Raw genomic sequence first — 19,375 nt, 5'->3', positions numbered from 1 at the left:
GAAGGAAGTCCAGATCGTCCATTAAGAAGGAAGTCCAGATCCAGAACGTCCATTAAAAAGGAAGTCCATATCCAGACCATCCATTAAGAAGGAAGCCCAAATAGAAGAATATACAAATTGAAGAAAAGAAATAATAAAAACAGATTGAGATGAAAATTACCTGTAAATAAGAATTATAGAAGAACGTAGCTTATGTAAATATTCTGTTTCCATGTATCCTGTTTTTATATAATATACTCGTTTAAACGTCTCCATTGAAAGGCATCCTGTCTGGTTTCGTTGTCTACAAAGAACTCTACCCTGTAGATATTCTAGCTGAGGTTTAAGATTAAGATTTATGCACCTTGTACCAAATTGAGGTAGCACATCTTATCACCTTTCATCCGCATCTTCTCAATTAATCAAAAGTGTCAGAAACGCGAAGTAAAATAAACCAAATCAATCATGACTCCATTAAGCCTTGTTTCCATGGTAACCAAACACTCAATATGCTGACCAAGGCAGAAATTTATTTTATTCTAAAATATAAACTAAACGTTATGTTTTAACCTTCTAGCAAGTTCTTCTTCAGACTCTGTACCAAGTACAAATTAACTAAGGTAACAAAGAAGAAGATATACATATACACAAAAATCACTCCCCTCCAGACACAAGATTATTAGAAAGTTTTTATCTTTAACATTCCTTTCCAGGTGTTCCACCAGGTGGCCTTCTCCTGTCATCTGTTGTTTCACTTGACAGGTGATTTAGATAAACATATCCTTCCATCTGGAACGTTGTTGGACTCCTTATCTCACGCTCTTTGTCCTTATCCTTTCTCTCTTCATTCCTCTTCCTTCTTTTTTCCTTCGCTCTTGTTCTTTTCACTCTTTCTAACACCTTGTTTATCTTCAGTCCCCCATTCCAGATCGTTTACTTTATGTTTTAGAATAAAATAAATTTCTGCCTTGGTCAGCATATTGAGTTTTTGCAAATCAATCAATCAATCAAATGCTTATATTTTTTTTCTCCTTTCGGGTTCTCCGATGACGTAATGCTAATGTAGTCAGTTTGTAATCAATGGGTCTCGAATGCTGTGCCCAGCGGAGGCAGATGTGGTGGGGATCTCTCTTTAAAACTATGTTCAGTCTCTATCTGTGCATAAAGTGGACTTAACCTTCGTACCCTTTCTTTTCATGTTTCTTCATGTTTACTCTCCCACTTTTCTCTCATCAACTCATTTTGTTTTCTTTTATTCTATGATTTAGTCTCTCTCTTACTTTACCTACACAGTAGGGGTAAAGGAAATGGCAAAGGAAAAAATGGCAACGGAAAAAATGGCGAAGTAAAAATGGCAAAGGGGAAAAATGGCAAACGGAAAAAATGGCAAAGGGGAAAATGGCAAACGGAAAAATGGCAAAAGTGAGAATAGCGAAAGTAAAAATGCTGACAAGAAGAAAGGAAAAGCAAATGATAAATAATTGATATAAATAATTCACATGTAAATTGTAAAGAGTATTCATCGGGTTCTTAAGAATACAATACCTGATACGTGTGAAATTAGTTTATGATAATTTATACACTATATTACCGAATAAGGTTACCAAACCTAATAAAATGTTCGTGGTACAGTTCGAAATCAATCTTACATGATTGCATGAATGTAACAAAGTATCAGAATATGATTACTACAGACTTATTATTCTTCCTTTTTAGAATGCGAACGATGCATGTACCCACAAAGGAAAACGTCATAGGCACGTATTCTGAAACTTTCACCTGGTTTACAGCAACAATTCTTATTTATTGTACATATGCAGTGGTTGTGTTTGGGTTCCAAAACTAGGGAATTATAAATAATTGTTATAAGCAAATCATATGTAAATTGGAAAGAAGAAAAACATTGATGCAGTATTTAACAAACATATATTATATTCACCTTAGGTATCGTCACTTTGCAATTCTGTATTTAACTAACAGTATGTATCACCATTGATTTCGTCACTTTACATGCATTGCAACTTTAGGTTATGTGAAACTCCTCGTAAGAAATCCTCCAATGTTCTTTTGTTAGCACTGTAATCAATGCACAAATTTCGCAGTCCGTGTTGCATGTCGGTATATATTCTCCTGGTTTTCTTCTTTGGCAGTTGTCCTCTCTCAGCCTGCAGAATAACCACTTTTTGTTTATATGAATTTGTTTTTAGAATTCCTCGACACTTGAATTTGTTCCTGTCAGCACACCTCCACCTTATAACATTCTTCAGATCAGACTGTTTTGTATATGCATATCCTAGGAAGAAGAGCTTCTCTCCACCTTTCTGCGATCTAACAATTTCCATTTCGAAGAAGTAAACAAGTTCGTCTCCCTGAGCGGAACGAGTGACACAAATTAGTGCTGGGGTTAGATAAGGGTTGGGGTGAAGTCATACTTGTATTAAACACGTGTGATTGGTCAGTAGGTGTGCGCAAGACGTAAACTTGTTTTCAGTCAAAATTAAAACACCTGCTATGCTACCCTCCAAATTTCATTTCACATGCTTGAAATTATTCAAAAAGATATTTAATTAACTTGTGATTTTATAGTAATTTTATAGGAACCGCAAGTTCTACCAGATTAAAGAATGAAGAATTTAAACGGCATAATAATATTTTTTGGGAACGTCAAATACAATTTATCTATTCAAAGACAGTGTTAAGACATCAAAATTATATTATATTTAATTACAAATGATGGAACGCTAGACATAATTTCTCAATTTTCACATAAAATCAGAATATATTGCATTTCCCATTTCTATTCTTGCCATTTCTACCGTTGCCATTTTCACTTTGCCATTTTTTTCCGTCGCCATTTTTTCCTTTGCCATTTTTACCTAAATTCACAAATTAACTAAGGTAACAAAGAAGAAGATATACATATACACAAAAATCACTCCCCTCCAGACACAAGATTATTAGAAAGTTTTTATCTTTAACATTCCTTTCCAGGTGTTCCACCAGGTGGCCTTCTCCTGTCAACTGTTGTTTCACTTGACAGGTGATTTAGATAAACATATCCTTCCATCTGGAACGTTGTTGGACTCCTTATCTCACGCTCTTTGTCCTTATCCTTTCTCTCTTCATTCCTCTTCCTTCTTTTTTCCTTCGCTCTTGTTCTTTTCACTCTTTCTAACACCTTGTTTATCTTCAGTCCCCCATTCCAGATCGTTTACTTTATGTTTTAGAATAAAATAAATTTCTGCCTTGGTCAGCATATTGAGTTTTTGCAAATCAATCAATCAATCAAATGCTTATATTTTTTTCTCCTTTCGGGTTCTCCGATGACGTAATGCTAATGTAGTCAGTTTGTAATCAATGGGTCTCGAATGCTGTGCCCAGCGGAGGCAGATGTGGTGGGGATCTCTCTTTAAAACTATGTTCAGTCTCTATCTGTGCATAAAGTGGACTTAACCTTCGTACCCTTTCTTTTCATGTTTCTTCATGTTTACTCTCCCACTTTTCTCTCATCAACTCATTTTGTTTTCTTTTATTCTAATTTGGAAAAACCGCTATGTTATTCCAAGATCTGAACAATTAAATCTACTTATAATTCCTTACCTTCGCATGGTTTGTCTTCGCTGTTGTCTAAATATTATCAGTAGTTTAACATACTTTACGTAGCCTATTGAAATCTTCAGAAAAAAATATGCAACCTTACCTACGCGTCGCTTGCGTGTCCCTCTGACTCAGTGTTGCCACAATCTGAGGACACAATTTCCCTTTCCAAGGGGCAAAATTTCCCTTTCTGGACCATTTTTTCCCTTCACCTAAACAAATATAATAATAATAATAATTATTATTATTAGCAGAAGTGGTAGTAGCAGCAGCAGCAGCAGCAGTAGTAGTAAAATTTCCTTTGATCCATGTTCGTATGAACAAAAAATGTTACACAAATTTTTCACATACATGTCATCTTTATTGCTTTCTGGTCAGATGTCCCAGGTTTGAATCATGGTCATGAATCCATTAAATCGTTAATTATCATCGTTACAATTATCCGAAGATACAGAAAAGCGACGCACAGTAAACTTAAAATAAATATAAATAGATACAGGCTTATATAGAAGAGAGAAAAATAAGAAGGAACAGGAAAAATAAAGATGTGAATATGAAACTGGAACTTAACATAAATTGTAATAATGTAGAGTCAGAAGTCTTAACATTTCCCTGAAATTGTGATGTTTTTCATCAAAATTCCCTTTTCCCTTTTGGCTAATATTTCGGTCCGAATTTCCCTTCAAAAGGGAGATTTAATTTCATGTGGCAAAAATGCTCTGACTGTGCATCGTGTCGTGTGTTGGTAGCGCATGCCCAGTGAATGTTTTTCTACAAACTTCGTTTGTCGCTTCGGTGTGAAAACCCGCGTGTCGGTTGGGTCTGAAAGATCCCTCACGGTATTGCGTACTTTTGTCGCGCTTAAGGAAGCCTTCAGACCTCAGACCAAAGCGACACACGTAGCTTGGGAACGAGCGAATCAACAGCAACGTTTCACACCGTAGCGGCATGACGGGTCGCACAAGTGGGCGTTCGATTGGTGACTCGTGTTGCTTCGATGTGAAATCTCCCTAAAGCAAAACAACCAATGCGCATGCAGGAACAACAGATAGAGGCGACATCATCGAGAAAACGGCAGCTTGTCGTGTCGCTTTGGTTGAATTTATTTCTGACGGCTTGTTTCCAAGGGACACGTTTCTATTGTCGCTTCGGTCTGAAATCTGCCTCACACCTTCACGTTTCTTTGGTCGATTGTCATTGCTCGATCTTGTATCTAGCCTTTGTTTCTCAATTCGCGCATGGAGCCATCTGAAATGGTTACGTTGCCATCCACCTGAAGAACCCATCCCCTGATTCGAGTCGATTCCATCGTTGCCATCCCTCCCCCGCCGCCACCCTTCCCGTCTTCGGCATTGTTTCGCTCCTTCGGGTGGCTACTGCCCCCCTTTCCCCCCTAATCCCCGGTCGTTCCCGCGAGGAAACCGTGTCAATTTGTTCAGCAGCCCGCGTGCCACTCTGTTGTGCCTGGGCCTCCAAAGGACTTGAGCGTCGGAAATACCTTCCCTGTGTTCTCCGGGCGCGAGCAGTAATTAGCCACGTTATTCTACATTAAAGTGACGTCACGCCGAAGTTAATTACAAATTACTTTAATAGAGCAAGGATTTAATGAGGCTGGGACCTTCAATTACCACCCCTTTCCCCCTCCCTCCCCCCCGCGCGCTTTCTTGTCTCTCTGGAATCTCCTTCCATTTCCCCCCCTGCCCCTGCCTACGATTCCGACATTTCCTCGAGACTCGGAAACAAAAGCGAAGCGAATTACACAGGGGGAAGAGGAACGACTCCCATTTCAGAATGCAATTTTAGAAGTTTTCCTCCCGAAGATAAAGCAAAGATCCTTGGACCTTAGGGTTCATCCAAAGACCCCCCACCACCTCACAGACTCAACACACGTCCCGAAAGGAAGAAAAGAAGGAAGAAGAAATCTTTCTCTTCCCTTCCAGACCAACCCGAAAAAGAACTTTCGCGAAAGAAAAGTGGAAAATTGCAGGGCCATAAATATCTGAGCGTAAAAGTAATTGTGGGCATGTAAATTCAGGGCGATTTCAGTGGGCCCTAATTTGAGAGGGAAGAGCAGGGCGAGAAAAAGAGGTGAGTGGAAGAGTAACGGCGAGGGAGACTTTTAAAGACTTTGCCGGGACAGCGTGAATACACTCACACGGTAGTCTAGTGCTGATGTCTGTTCTTAACCTTCAGCAAAAGGGGGAAAAAATCTCTGGTAGCGATGAGGATTGCATCATAAAACAGCAATATAATTTTATGCGTTACAAGTAAGATGTCAACTCACAATAAAGGCAGTGCTTATAAATGTATTTCGGTGCTGAAGGATTGGGCTTTTAATATTCAGACAGACAACATAGGAACATTACAGTTAAGCACAGTTGAACCTGAGTCAAGGTATGTCAATGTGAAGAGAAAATAATACGTATGTATAACCGAGAATTACTTACAAATCAGATATAGATAACATGTCATTGTAATTGTATATACGAGGTGTATTCGTAAAGTAAGTACCGTTTGCAAATATTGCCGCTGTAGCGATCAGTCGCGACCGTGTGAGTTCTCGCTGACGTCCTTCATCCGTTAGTTAGCCACAGGCACGCGTGGGAGCAGGTCATGCTTTTTCTTCGTAGTTTTCTGAAGGTTTGAAATGTTCAAGAAAATCAATCGGCCCGCCTGTGAAGTCCGGTCTGTGATTTGTTTCCTCAAGGCAAGAATGGTTGAATTCTTGCCTAGAGGACAAACCTCCCAACAAAAATGCCTGCTGTAACACATTAATCCTTCTGCGTCGTGCAATTCAAAACAAAAGACGCGGAATGCTTAGCGAAGGCATTGTGTTGCTTCACGACAATGCTCGTCCGCATACGGCCGGCCCCACAAACTCAAAATTTCATCACGTCATTCGGCTGGGAATAATTTGTTCATCCACAAACAGCCCTGACTTCGCACCAAGTGACTACCATCTCTTTCTTCATCTGAAGAAGAAGTTTCTTGCTGGTCAGCGTTTCGACGAGGATAACGACGACGAAGCAGCAGTGCATGGATGGCTTTCGTCACAGGCGGGAACATTCTATGATGATGGGATACAAAAACTAGTGCCACGCTACGACAAATGCTTGAACAATGGTGGAAACTACGTAGAAAAGTAGTTTAAGGTCTGTAGAATACAATGCAAATAAAAAAGGTACGAAACTATTTTACTTTATTTTTTACACCATTTCGGTACTTACTTTCCGAATACGCCTCGTATTTTGAGGAACAAGATGTACGTAATACAGGTTATTTCTGTCATAAAGTGGTAAATTAACGAATCTAAAAGTTTGATTCTTAAATACACTACATTCACCACTTTATTAGTGAACACTTTGATACTGAAATACTACAGTCGACACTATAGTTATGTAGTTTTAAATAGCATTTCTTTTACTAATGACTAGGGCTTGGAAGTTTAAGACCTATAAAAAATACCTAAAAATATCAAAAAAAGGACCTACAAACGGAAATGAGGACGTATAAATGTGATCCAAATTAATTAATAACTTCAGTTCTAATTACATATTTAATGAATATGCACGACACCTCCTTATCTGACTTGAGATCTTTTCAGGCGCGTGCTGTCTGGTCGTATACGCCTTGCTGAAAGCTTCAAAACAAGATAAAGTTGCCACCTTCCAGACAAGTTACGGTTAAAGGACCTTGTACCGTACCTGCTTCAGTCGTCCAAAAATGTTTTTCTCTCATTTCAGGGATGGTTCAAATATATTTCTTTCTTTTTCTATTATTTATTTACTACAGAAAGGATGCTTTAGAGGTGATGAACTGATGAAGATTCGAATTGAGAATGGTCAGTAAAAACGTAGTCGAAAGAAGGTGAAGTTGCAAAAAAAAAGCCGTTAAGACCTAAAAAAGGCTAAAAAAGAACCAATAAGCCAAAAAACGCCGAAAAAGGCAAAAAAGGACAAATAAAACCCACCTTTTTCTGGCCTACAATGACCCAAAATGAACATATATTATGTTGGGCCTCGTCTTTGGACACTAGGAAGAAAGAGGATTTTTTCTCAACTTCCAAGCCCTACTAATGACAGTACAAGCGATGTGAAAGAGGTGCTTAAATCTGCAGCTTTCTCAGTTTTAGTTTCATGTGGATTAACATCTGTATAAACTTTACTTTCTGGTCAAGCGTGTAACATTTCCTCTTTTCTCATTGGCCGACCAGTAGCAACTGAGAAGCGTCACTTCTGTTACATTATTGTAGCTTGGTTACGCACAAATCAACTATATTTTATGAAAATTAATACGTATTTCACCGAATTACGTATAAATGCATTACGTACAAATAAAGTTTAATTAACACATTTTTTTAAATTATGTTTTGCCGGGAACTACAGTACAGGCCCGTAGCCAGGATTTTATTTCGGGGGGACTCATCCCTTATCAGCACAGGCGGCACCAGAAATATTTGTAGGGGGGCAGGCCACTAATAATAATGACAATAATTATTATTGCCCACGGTTATAATTGTCATTTTACAATTATAAGTTATTAAAAATAAACCAATCTTAATTCCAAATTTATTGTTATTATAATTGTTATTATTATTATTATTATAATATAAACAGAGAGACTTTGCTACTCGATGAACCATATGAGTGAATATCCAACACTGTTGTTCATTATTTTTCTTACATTTTGTACAGTTAGTGTCCTGAAATTCATAGTTGTTGTATTTTGTTATTAACTTTTACACATTATGTAAAAAAAATGATTTAAACGTTACGGCCAAATTTTACTCATAAAGTTTATATTGTGTGGCTTCTCACAAAGAAAACATTTTGAGAGCTGTGGATCCATTTATTCTTTGGATTAAATATAACCTGGTTCGTCTATTATACACTGAACATTTTTCGAACTAATGTTTATTCCTGCTAAGGAAGTAAATTTAATTACCACTATTTACTATTTAAATTAGATGTCTGTAGGATTTCGGGGGGGGCTTCAGCTCCCTTAACCCTCCCCCTGGCTACGTGCCTGCTACGGTAATTTACGTATAAAACCGAAGTACGCAGAACTGAGTTACGTATGAAAGAGTCTCAACTGTATCGTGTTACGAAACGTAGCTGACAGGGAATGGCCGATGTGGTTGTTGCTGATATTTGCACAAGACCAGTTTAGTTATATTTTAGATCACAAGAAAAGACAAATTGGACATACTATGGATCAGGGGTAGAAAAATACAGGGCGCAAAGTCGCCATGTTGCATGAAAATTTTCGCCTGGCGCCGGAATTTTCAAATTCAGTGCTATATTTAAATACACTAGTGTCCAAAATTAAAGCAACAAACAGAAATCCTTTCCTCGTGAAGAAGATTATAGAAGAATAAGTATATTGATTAGTAGAAGAAGAAGTCTACTAACGAATAGAAGAATAAGTATATTGATTAGTAGAAGAAGAAGTCTACTAACGAATAGAAGAATAAGTATATTGATTAGTAGAAGAAGAAGACTATCGACTAGTAGAAGAAGAAGTCTATTAACCAATTGATAGAAGAAGAAGTCTCTTAACCAATAGATGAATCAGCCAATTAAATGATAGAAGAAGAGGAAGTTTTTCACATATCCATAAAGAAGAAGAGGGAGCCTATTAGCAGACGGAAGAAGAAGATTGTTAGCCAAATAGAAGAAGAAGTCCATCACGTATCCAGAAAGAAGAGAAAGAAGAAGAAGCCTTCCAGTAGATGAAATATGTTTAATAGAGATATATGTGACCAAGAAACAAAGAGACAGCTTTAAATACAATCCTGTATATAAATTTAATGTAATATGAAAATTACGAATATATGGTGCATTGTACTTCTGTAGTAGGTTAAACAAGTTGTTTCCTTTGTTCTCCTTTCTCCTCAAATAAGTTATCATTCAGTTTTAGTTGCCCTGAGAATCTCTTGCTTTACCCTGGCCTAAGCCGGACTCGTGTCACCCTATCAGGGACGTGGCAATATTTCAAAATGTGTAGCTTTATCTTAGTTGGATTAATGGCTTCTTAAACAATATTTGCCCCTCCCCCTCCAAAAAAGGCTGGCTCCTGTGAGAAAAAGGGGCTGGTGCCTGAATTGGTTATAATTTTCTACCCCTGCCATGGACCATACACTGAGGAAACACGTGTTAACGCGACACAGGAGGTCCGTACTAATGTTTAACCCCAGTGGTGTTAAAATAACAAACAAATGGTCAGTGGCTCGTCCCGCCTCCCAGATCACGATATGACAGCCGTAAAGTACTTAATTAGGACAGCGTGTCTACTACTTGAAAGTCATTTCTTTTTAGCTTTAGGGAACTCTGATTGATCTGCTACCTCCCCGTAAATTTGTACTTTTCTTCATCTAACTGCGACCTGCGTGGGAAAGTGGATATCACAGGTAGTGGTCTCCGCTTCGAATCCAGGCTTTGCAAATGTGTTCTTTGTCAATATCATCACTAGACCTTGGGTTTTAGGTTTTTAACCTGTTGTTTCCTTTACAGGTATGTAAGAAATAATAAGTTATGTCAGCGTTTCGTTAAAAAAAAAACAGAACAACTGATGAACCTTTATAGTACATAAAAAAACTATTTTGGGTTTATGCGCCTAAATCAAGCCTTTTTCTTAAGTCTTAATATATTTTTAAAGATTTTACAGGATTTTTATGTCACACAGAGGCATTTGCTTTGTTTGGTCACGAAAACATTCAATGACGAACGTGTTTGAGACGTACTCTCTGTCGATTTCCCTTCCTCCAAGTCCATGGTGGTTTTTCAAGGCTCTAAACAAAGCAAAATGCCAGGTACCACTGTCACCTGTACAGTCCAAAGTGGTTTGATCTGCGTGGTCTTGCTCACTTTCGCGTCAATTCAGTGCTTTTTGGCATTCACGCCTTGCAAACTAACATTTCAGCATTGAAGTTTGCACCACTGACTATTTTTTTGTTCTAAGATTATTTTCAGCATATAAGATGATCGTCAAGACAAAATTTCAGAGTTTGACTGTGGATAACGTGAAAAAAGATTGTTGCCTAACTATGCGGCGAAGAGTGGATTTTAATAGCAAATTTCCAATTGTAAGGTGACTATACCTATTTTTCAGGAATTTTTAACTATTTTGAGTTTTTTTTAACCTACTTCAGTATTTTTCGAGCCTAACTTAAGATTTTTAGGACCTATTTTAGGATTTTTAGAGCCTATTTTAGGAATCTAAAAGCACAGTTATTAGAACCTAAAAATCCGAGGTCTATTCATCACTCATCCTCATCTTCGAGATTTGCCAAAAGTGGCAGAAAAGCGAAATAGAATTAACCCAATCAATAAATGAAATAAATGTTCATCTAACGAATTAAACATGGTGTGTGTAGTAGCAAAACTGACTGGAACCAGCTTAAGTAAGTTAATTATTAAGGAAATATATCCTGATTGGCCCCTCCTCTGCCTCATCGCACACATTGCAGCATATTGGTGCTATATTTTAAAAAATATATTTACATACATGTGGAATTTTATATTATTTTAAGGAACCTTCCCTCCACCACCAAATATTGATGGCGCGGTCTGCGACTTTTTCACAATTGATACCGGAAATATAGTTCAGGTAACTAGTAATTCATCAGAATAAACAAAGCAAAAAATTGAGCTAGCTGGAAAAAATCAGAGTAAAATATAAATAAACAGGTCAGAATTCCATGTTCCATTCTACGTACTACCGAATCTAAGGAATAAATGGTTCCACGAGTTTATAATTTTTTTTAAAAAAAATCAGGTTTTTGACTGAGAGGTCACACGACAAAAACCTTTTTCATGACTGAAGTCTCCACCTAACTTTCAAATATTTTTATTTCTAGAAGTGTGTAAAAGTTAATAACAAAAATTATGCACATTAGCGTTCTAAAATGTAAAAATAAAAGGAAGATAGTTGTGCTGGATATTCAGCCATCTGGTGTATCGCGAATATCCATCTCCAAAATGATACATAATAATACTAAATTGACAATAAGCTTAGTTTATTGTTATTATTTTTCAATAATAACCGGGCTCCATTGGAAGGCATCCTGTCTGGTTTCGTTGTCTACAAAGAACCCTCCCTGTAGATATTCTAGCGGAGGTTTAAGATTAAGATTCATGCACCTTGCACCAAATAGAGGTAGCACCTGTCTCTCTCCGTTTTCTATCTCTTATTAATCTCTCTCTCTATCTCTGAGTTTTCTTTCTCTTATCTCTCTATCTCTGAGTTTTCTTTCTTTTATCAATCTCTCTCTCCCTCTCCCTCTCTCTCTATCTCTGCGTTTTCTTTTTCTTATATCTCTATCTCTGCGTTTTCTTTCTCTTATCTCTCTTTCTCTATCTCTGCGTTTTCTTTCTGTTATCTCTCTCTCTCTCTCTTCCTCTCTCCCGTCTTGCTATATCTCTCTCTCTCTAGCTCTCATCCTACTTCTATTGCTATCTCTCCTTCTCTTCTTCTTTTCCTATCTGTATCCCTCTTTTCTTCCTATCTCGTGATTCTAGTGTTTAGCACGTGTAATTTCACGAACATGTATATTTTATAAACACGATGTATATTTTCTAATTCTACCTCGCTTTCCTGCCTCATTAGGTTAACTAAGACGATGAATGACGATCAGACGACATTGATGGAGGGATGCCCACAAAGCAACCTTGAAACCCAAGCCATGGCTCTAACCTAGACCCTCCGTAGGCGAGATCGTGACTTTGCCACTCAACGTATTCGGAAAATGAAACGGCAAAAACTTCATAGATAAATGTAGGAAGCGAAAAGAAAGGGGAAAGTACAGTTTTAGAGGAATTCAAAGTTAAATTAGGAGGGGGAAAGAAACATACGTTAGACATCGCTCGACATTTTTTAGGAACTTGCAAGGAAGAATTTGATATTGGCTGCTGGAGGTGTGCGTTATCTGAATCATAAAGTGTAGTTTCTAAAGAATTTCTTTTAATCGGCAGCGATGTCGCGAGAGGCTCAAGGGCTGCGGAGATTATCTCTTTCTACTTTCTTATCTTTCTCTGCCTATCTTTTCTTTCTTCCCCTGCTACTCTTATATTTTAATTCATTCTCCCTATCTTTCTTTCTTTTGCCTTCTATCTGTTTTATTCCTTTTTCTCTTCATTTGTTACTACACTCGTCTATTTCTTTCTGTCTTTTTCCCTCTGTCTCTCTTCATTTCTCTGTTTCTTTATATTTTTCCTTCTTCTCGTATTTCTTCCTTTCTCTGTTTCATTACCTTTTTTTCTTCCTTACTTCCTGTCGCACAATAAATATCTCTCTCTCTCTCTCTCTATATATATATATATATATATATATACAGGGTGACTGGTAATTAGATGTATTCCCTGAAAGGGGTTAAAGTAGAGACAATTTGCAATAAATTTGACCATATGATACCCCGTCCGAAAATTAGTAGTTTTCGAGATAATCGAATTTCAATTGTTTTTTTAAAAAATGACAATTTTCCACATAAAAAGATGAATTGAGAAAAAACTGCTCATTGCATGGAACTTATTTCAGCGTTTTCTGATAGCTAACAAATAAGTGGTTCGTTGAAAAAAAAAAGTTTTTCCCAAATAACAATCACATGTAAGTAACGGGTGGGTCTAAACTTACTAGTGATGATAAAAAATGCACTCTTAGTTTACTTGGCAACGTATTAATAACAAAAATGGTATGACAAGCGTACAAATTACGTAAATTACTTCCTTGTGACATCTGCTATCCAGCAAGGTACAAATCTTGCTGACATTCACATTTGTGTACAAGAAATAATACTTCATTCATCTTCATGTGAATGGAATCAATGAACATTACAATTAAAGAACATTACACGTCTTGCTCAAAGTGGGCACCTCCGTTACGAATGCAGGAACACAGGTTTTTACGGACATTTGGTCTCTTAACTCGTGATGTGATGGTGTCCTTGATGTGTTGGCCAGCTGTTAAGATCCTCTCCCTGAGGAGCTCTTCTTGCGAGTTTACCGGTGTCTTGCATTGTGGCTCCAAATGTAAAAGTCGCAAGGCGTCAAATCGATCGGGGGATCCAGCTGGGCAGTCATCATGCTAAATCATGTCACGTCTTGTAGCTAGAGGCACATCCTCCAACAACATTGCCATCCCGTTCCTCAAAAAATGTTCATAAGTGATGCCATTTAAGATATGGGACAGGAAAAATGGCTCGATCAAATGATTGTTGATGACGCCCATCCATACTTCTGCCTGGGCGTGCGACAGTGGCTGGGTGAAAATTACCCAAAGAAATGGATTGGCCGAGGCGGCCCGATTCCCTGGCCGGCTCGATCCCCCAATTAACGCCTTGCGACTTTTACATTTGGAGCCACATGACAAGACACCGGTAAACTCGCAAGAAGAGCTCAGGGAGAGGATCTTAACATCTGGTCAACACATCAAGGACACATCACATCACGAGTTAAGAGACCAAATGTCCGTAAAAACCTGCGTGCCTGCATTCGTAACGGAGGTGCCCACTTTGAGCAAGACGTGTAATGTTCTTTAATTGTATTGTTCATTGATTCCATTCACATGAAGATGAATGAAGTATTATTTCTTGTACACAAATGTGAATGTTAGCAACATTTGTACCTTGTTGGATAGCAGATGACACATGGAAGTAATTTAAGTAATTTGTACGCTTCGTGTCATACCATTTTTGTTATTAATACGTTGCCAAGTAAACTAAGAGTGCATTTTTTATCATCACTAGTAAGTTTAGACCCACCCGTTACTTACATGTGATTGTTATTTGGGAAAAACTTTTTTTTTCAACGAACCACTTATTTGTTAGCTATCAGAAAACGCTGAAATAAGTTCCATGCAATGAGCAGTTTTTTCTCAATTCATCTTTTTATGTGGAAAATTGTCATTTTTTTAAAAAAAACAATAGAAATTCGATTATCTCGAAAACTACTAATTTTCGGACGGGGTATCATATGGTCAAATTTATTGCAAATTGTCTCTACTTTAACCCCTTTCAGGGAATACATCTAATTACCAGTCACCCTGTATATATATATATATACGGTATATATACAGCGTGTTTATAAATGAATAGTGCGGTTATAAAAATTAATAATAAATCTATTTATTACGTTACACGGGTAAAACCTACACCGTAAGAAGTGGCAACTGTCCAAGTTTTTGCGCTACCTGCTGTTTGCTTGTCATGCTTGCTGTGGGACCGTATCGTCAATTCCGAGGCCGCGTCCGAATCGGCAGCAGATGTCACCTAGAGCACCGTTCAACCGGGGACTCAGCCAACCTCCGTTGTCCGAATTCGTGGCAGACGTGGAGTCGGAGGGGAGAGCTGAGAGGAGCGACAGATGCACGCTTGAACTCGCTGTGACCCTGCGCTTGGCAGCCATATTCTAACTTTCACTTTGTACAGACAACATTTACTGATTAGACGATGTAAAACTCAGTGATACTTTAACATTTTATCGATAATACTGAATGTAGAAAAATTGTAAATGATGAAATAACATGTTACATTTTTAATATGAGTAGTAAATAGGTGGAAATCATTGTGATGTTTGTTTGGCGTCTGCCTTCTGCTTCCGTGCGGTGCGCCTGCGCCTCAGAGCGCGGTGGGTGAAGTTCGGGCTGACACCTGGTGGGAAAGGTGACAACCGTACTACAAGGGGACATGTAGATTCGGACGACTTGGACGTGACTTCGACGGCACGGGTGAGAACGGGACGGAGCGCTTGCCAATCCGGACACGGCCCGAGTCAGTCAGTTTCCGCAGCGATCGTTAGTTCCGAGATGGCGTCGCAACAGGAAAAGGCTTTCTGTGTGCTCCGTTTTGAGGTGTCCAGATCTGTGGTAACAGTGCAACGTGAGTTTCGTGCACGGTTTAGGAAAGACCCACCACACAAGAATAACATAAATCGGTGGTACCGACAGTTCGTGGAAACTGGATGCTTGTGTAAAGGGAAGAGTTCTGGTCGACCTCGTTTGTCCGATGAAAACGTTGAAAGAGTGCGCCAGGCGTTTCAGCGAAGTTCTCGGAAGTCACTTAATAAAGCAAGCAGGGAATTGGACTTGCCAAAGAATACGGTGTGGAAGGTGTTGCGTAAGCGACTATGTTTTAAACCGTACAAACTGCGAATAGTGCAGGCCCTTAAACCAACAGACAAAGTTAAAAGGCGTGAATTCTGTGAAGAGATGCAGTTGAAAATGGAAGAAGAAGATGGTTTTGTAGAAAGACTCATCTTCAGTGATGAGGCCACTTTCCATGTAAGTGGCAAGGTGAACAAACACAATGTCCGTATCTGGGGAAGCGAGGAACCACATACCCAGATAGAGCATCAGCGTGACTCTCCAAAAGTGAACGTTTTCTGTGCGGTTTCCCGGGAGCAAGTGCACGGCCCATTTTTCTTCGAAGAAGCAACAGTCACCGGTGAATCATTTCTAGACATGTTGGAAACCTGGTTGTGACCCCAGCTTAACACCAATTACGATGATTACATTTTGCAACTTGACGGTGCTCCGCCCCATTTTCACAGGAATGTGAGAGAGGTTCTTAATCGTGTTCTTCACCAACGCTGGATTGGACGTGCTGCAAGAGAAGACACCAACCTTCTACCCTGGCCACCCCGTTCGCCGGATTTAACACCATGCGATTTCTTTCTTTGGGGGTTTGTTAAAGACAAAGTTTATGTACCTCCAATGCCCGTGTCCCTGGAGGAAGTTTGTGAACGGATAACTAATGCACTGCAAACCATCACGGTGGACGATCTACAGCGAGTATGGAATGAATTTGATTACCGCGTCGATGTGTGTCGTGTGACCAATGGTGCGCATATTGAAGTATTGTGAATAATGGATCAGAAACTTGGACAGTTGCCACTGCTTACAGCGTAGGTTTTACCCGTGTAAGGTAATAAATAGATTTATTATTAATTTTTATAACCGCACCATTCATTTATAAACACGCTGTATATATATATATATATATATATATATATATATATATATATATATGTATGTATATATATCAATGGGAAATTAAGATCTGAATTTCTTCTTACAGAATTCAACTTCAGAGTTCCCTCTCGATCGACCCGAAACACTGAATTGTTCCAGAACTCTACCGCTAGGCTTTCCCTTATACAGCGCGCTCTATTCCACAGGCTGCCCCAGTTCTACAATAAACTACCCACAAACATAGACATTTTTGCCCCTGGAAGCATTTTCCGATCTTCCCTAAAAATGAATATGTAAATCATTGTTTGTTTCCTTGTTTATGTCTTAAGTTTATATTTAACCTTTCTTGTTTTTACCTAAAACCATCTTGACTTGTTCTTGTTATTTGTTAGAGTTTTCAGTGTAAAATGGCCTTAAAAGTGCTGTATCTGAAACTTTGAATGAATAAATAAATAAATAAATATATATATGCCCATCTGTATGTTTTCGATTTTTGCTTTATTTTAAACGATTCTGAAAATTTGGCTGAAAATATACTTCAGGCTGAACCAGGACTATTTCAGGGTGGGCTAGGACTATTTCAAACCTAAGAATAGTCCTGGGTGGGCGTAAGATTATTTCAAGGTGGACTAAGGCTATTTCAGGGTGTGCTTTAATATTTTAGGGTGGGCTAAGGCTACTTTAAAATGGGCTAAGACTATTTCAAGGTGGATTAAAACTATTTCAGGGTAGGCTAAGGCTATTTCATGGTGGACTAAGGCTATTTCAAGGTGGATTAAAACTATTTATAATAGGCTAAGGCTATTTCATGGTGGACTAAGGCTATTTCAAGGTGGATTAAAACTATTTCAGGGTAGGCTAAGGCGATTTCATGGTGGACTAAGGCTATTTCAAGGTGGATTAAAACTATTTCAGGGTAGGCTAAGGCTATTTCATGGTCGACTAAGGCTATTTCAAGGTGGATTAAAACTATTTTAGGATAGGCTAAGGCTATTTCATGGTGGATTAAAACTATTTCAGGGTAGGCTAAGGCTATTTCATGGTGGATTAAAACTATTTCAGGGTAGGCTAAGGCTATTTCATGGTGGATTAAAACTATTTCAGGGTAGGCTAAGGCTATTTCATGGTGGACTATGGCTATTTTAAGGTGGATTAAAACTATTTCAGGGTAGGCTAAGGCTATTTCATGGTCGACTAAGGCTATTTCAAGGTGGATTAAAACTATTTTAGGATAGGCTAAGGCTATTTCATGGTGGATTAAAACTATTTCAGGATAGGCTAAGGCTATTTCATGGTGGACTAAAGCTATTTCAAGGTGGATTAAAACTATTTCAGGGTAGGCTAAGGCTATTTCATGGTGGACTAAGGCTATTTCAAGGTGGATTAAAACTATTTCAGGGTAGGCTAAGGCTATTTCATGGTGGACTAAGGCTATTTCAAGGTGGATTAAAACTATTTCAGGATAGGCTAAGGCTATTTCATGGTGGACTAAGGCTATTTCAAGGTGGATTAAAACTATTTCAGGATAGGCTAAGACTATTTCAAGGTGGGCTATGACTATTTCATGGTCTCTAAAAGGCGACTTTTACACTTACACGAAGCTCGTCGGCGTGTGTGTGTTAAAGTTTGGACTTTCGATCTTGCCATCGAAGATCCCGGGTTCGAATACCGACCTTGGCATTGTGAACGTCCCTTCATCAATTTCATCTAATCCTCACTCGTTCCGATTAGCCAAAAGTGGAAGAAATGCGACGTAAAATAACAAAGGTACCAAAGTATGCTTACACGAAGTTCACAAAGGGCATTCATTCCCTTCTAGTGAGAAGAAACGGAAGCGTTTTCATGCTGACGTCCCGCTACGTCACACAAAGAAGAACCCAGCCTGCGAAATTACATTACACTCGGTGGTCTCTATCTTGAGGAACATTCAATATAAGGAAGAGACGAACCGTTAAGAAAGAAGAGGAAGAGAAAGAACCGCCCCTTTAGAAAAAAAAAAGAATGTAATATTAGGTTTTCTTACGAGCACTGAGATGAACGCTGCAAAAAAAGGAAGACGCAGAAGAGATGAAAGAAGAAAGAGAGATTACATGTGATTCTGTGCGAAGTAGATTCCCCCCTGCTTGATATATTCACAAGGTTCCATGAGCAGACGCTCGCACACATATACAACGTATATGTAGGGTTAAATGGGGGGGGGAGGAGGGAGATTACACAACAGAACTCCACACAGGCGTAACGCGAAGCGGAAGATATTGGTTTTTGAACTCAATGGAAAAAGTTGAACGCTGTTGTCGGTGCAGTGGAGTCCACAAAAGGAAGCTGGAGAGGGGGATCGTTTGGGAGGGTGGGGGGATGTTTCTGGCGATAGCGAGCGGGAGTATTTCAAAAGGACACAATAAGAGGGATCTCGACAGCGATTATAGTCCAGGTTTATGAAAGTCAGGAAGAAAAATGGTCGTCCGCCGAACAATGACGGAAAAAGCTACATTGGGCCCGGTGGACGTTGTGGTGGCTGGGGAGGGGATATGCGGAACCCGTAGCAATGTTACCAGATCCAGTAAATTGCTTTCCCAATCGACCAATAGCGCGACGCGCCATTCCGATCCACCTCGTCGCTGGGGAGTAGCATCGCCTCGGCTCGCCCCCTCCTGAAATAACTAAGCATGGTCTGACAATTATGAGTGATGGAAAGCAGTAGTTGGTGCCAGTCATAAAAGAAGGGGAGGGAACGTAACTGATGTGTTGTTGATCTAGTAAACAGTGCTTAGAGTATAAATGTGAAATTTATTCATAAAGAATTTATGTCTTCTTACTTCATGTCGCTTTTCTACTT

Source organism: Lepisma saccharinum, chromosome 21 (assembly GCF_977018435.1).
Source record: "Lepisma saccharinum chromosome 21, izLepSacc3.1, whole genome shotgun sequence".
Classification (NCBI taxonomy): domain Eukaryota; kingdom Metazoa; phylum Arthropoda; class Insecta; order Zygentoma; family Lepismatidae; genus Lepisma; species Lepisma saccharinum.
This window is presented reverse-complemented; position numbering follows the sequence as displayed.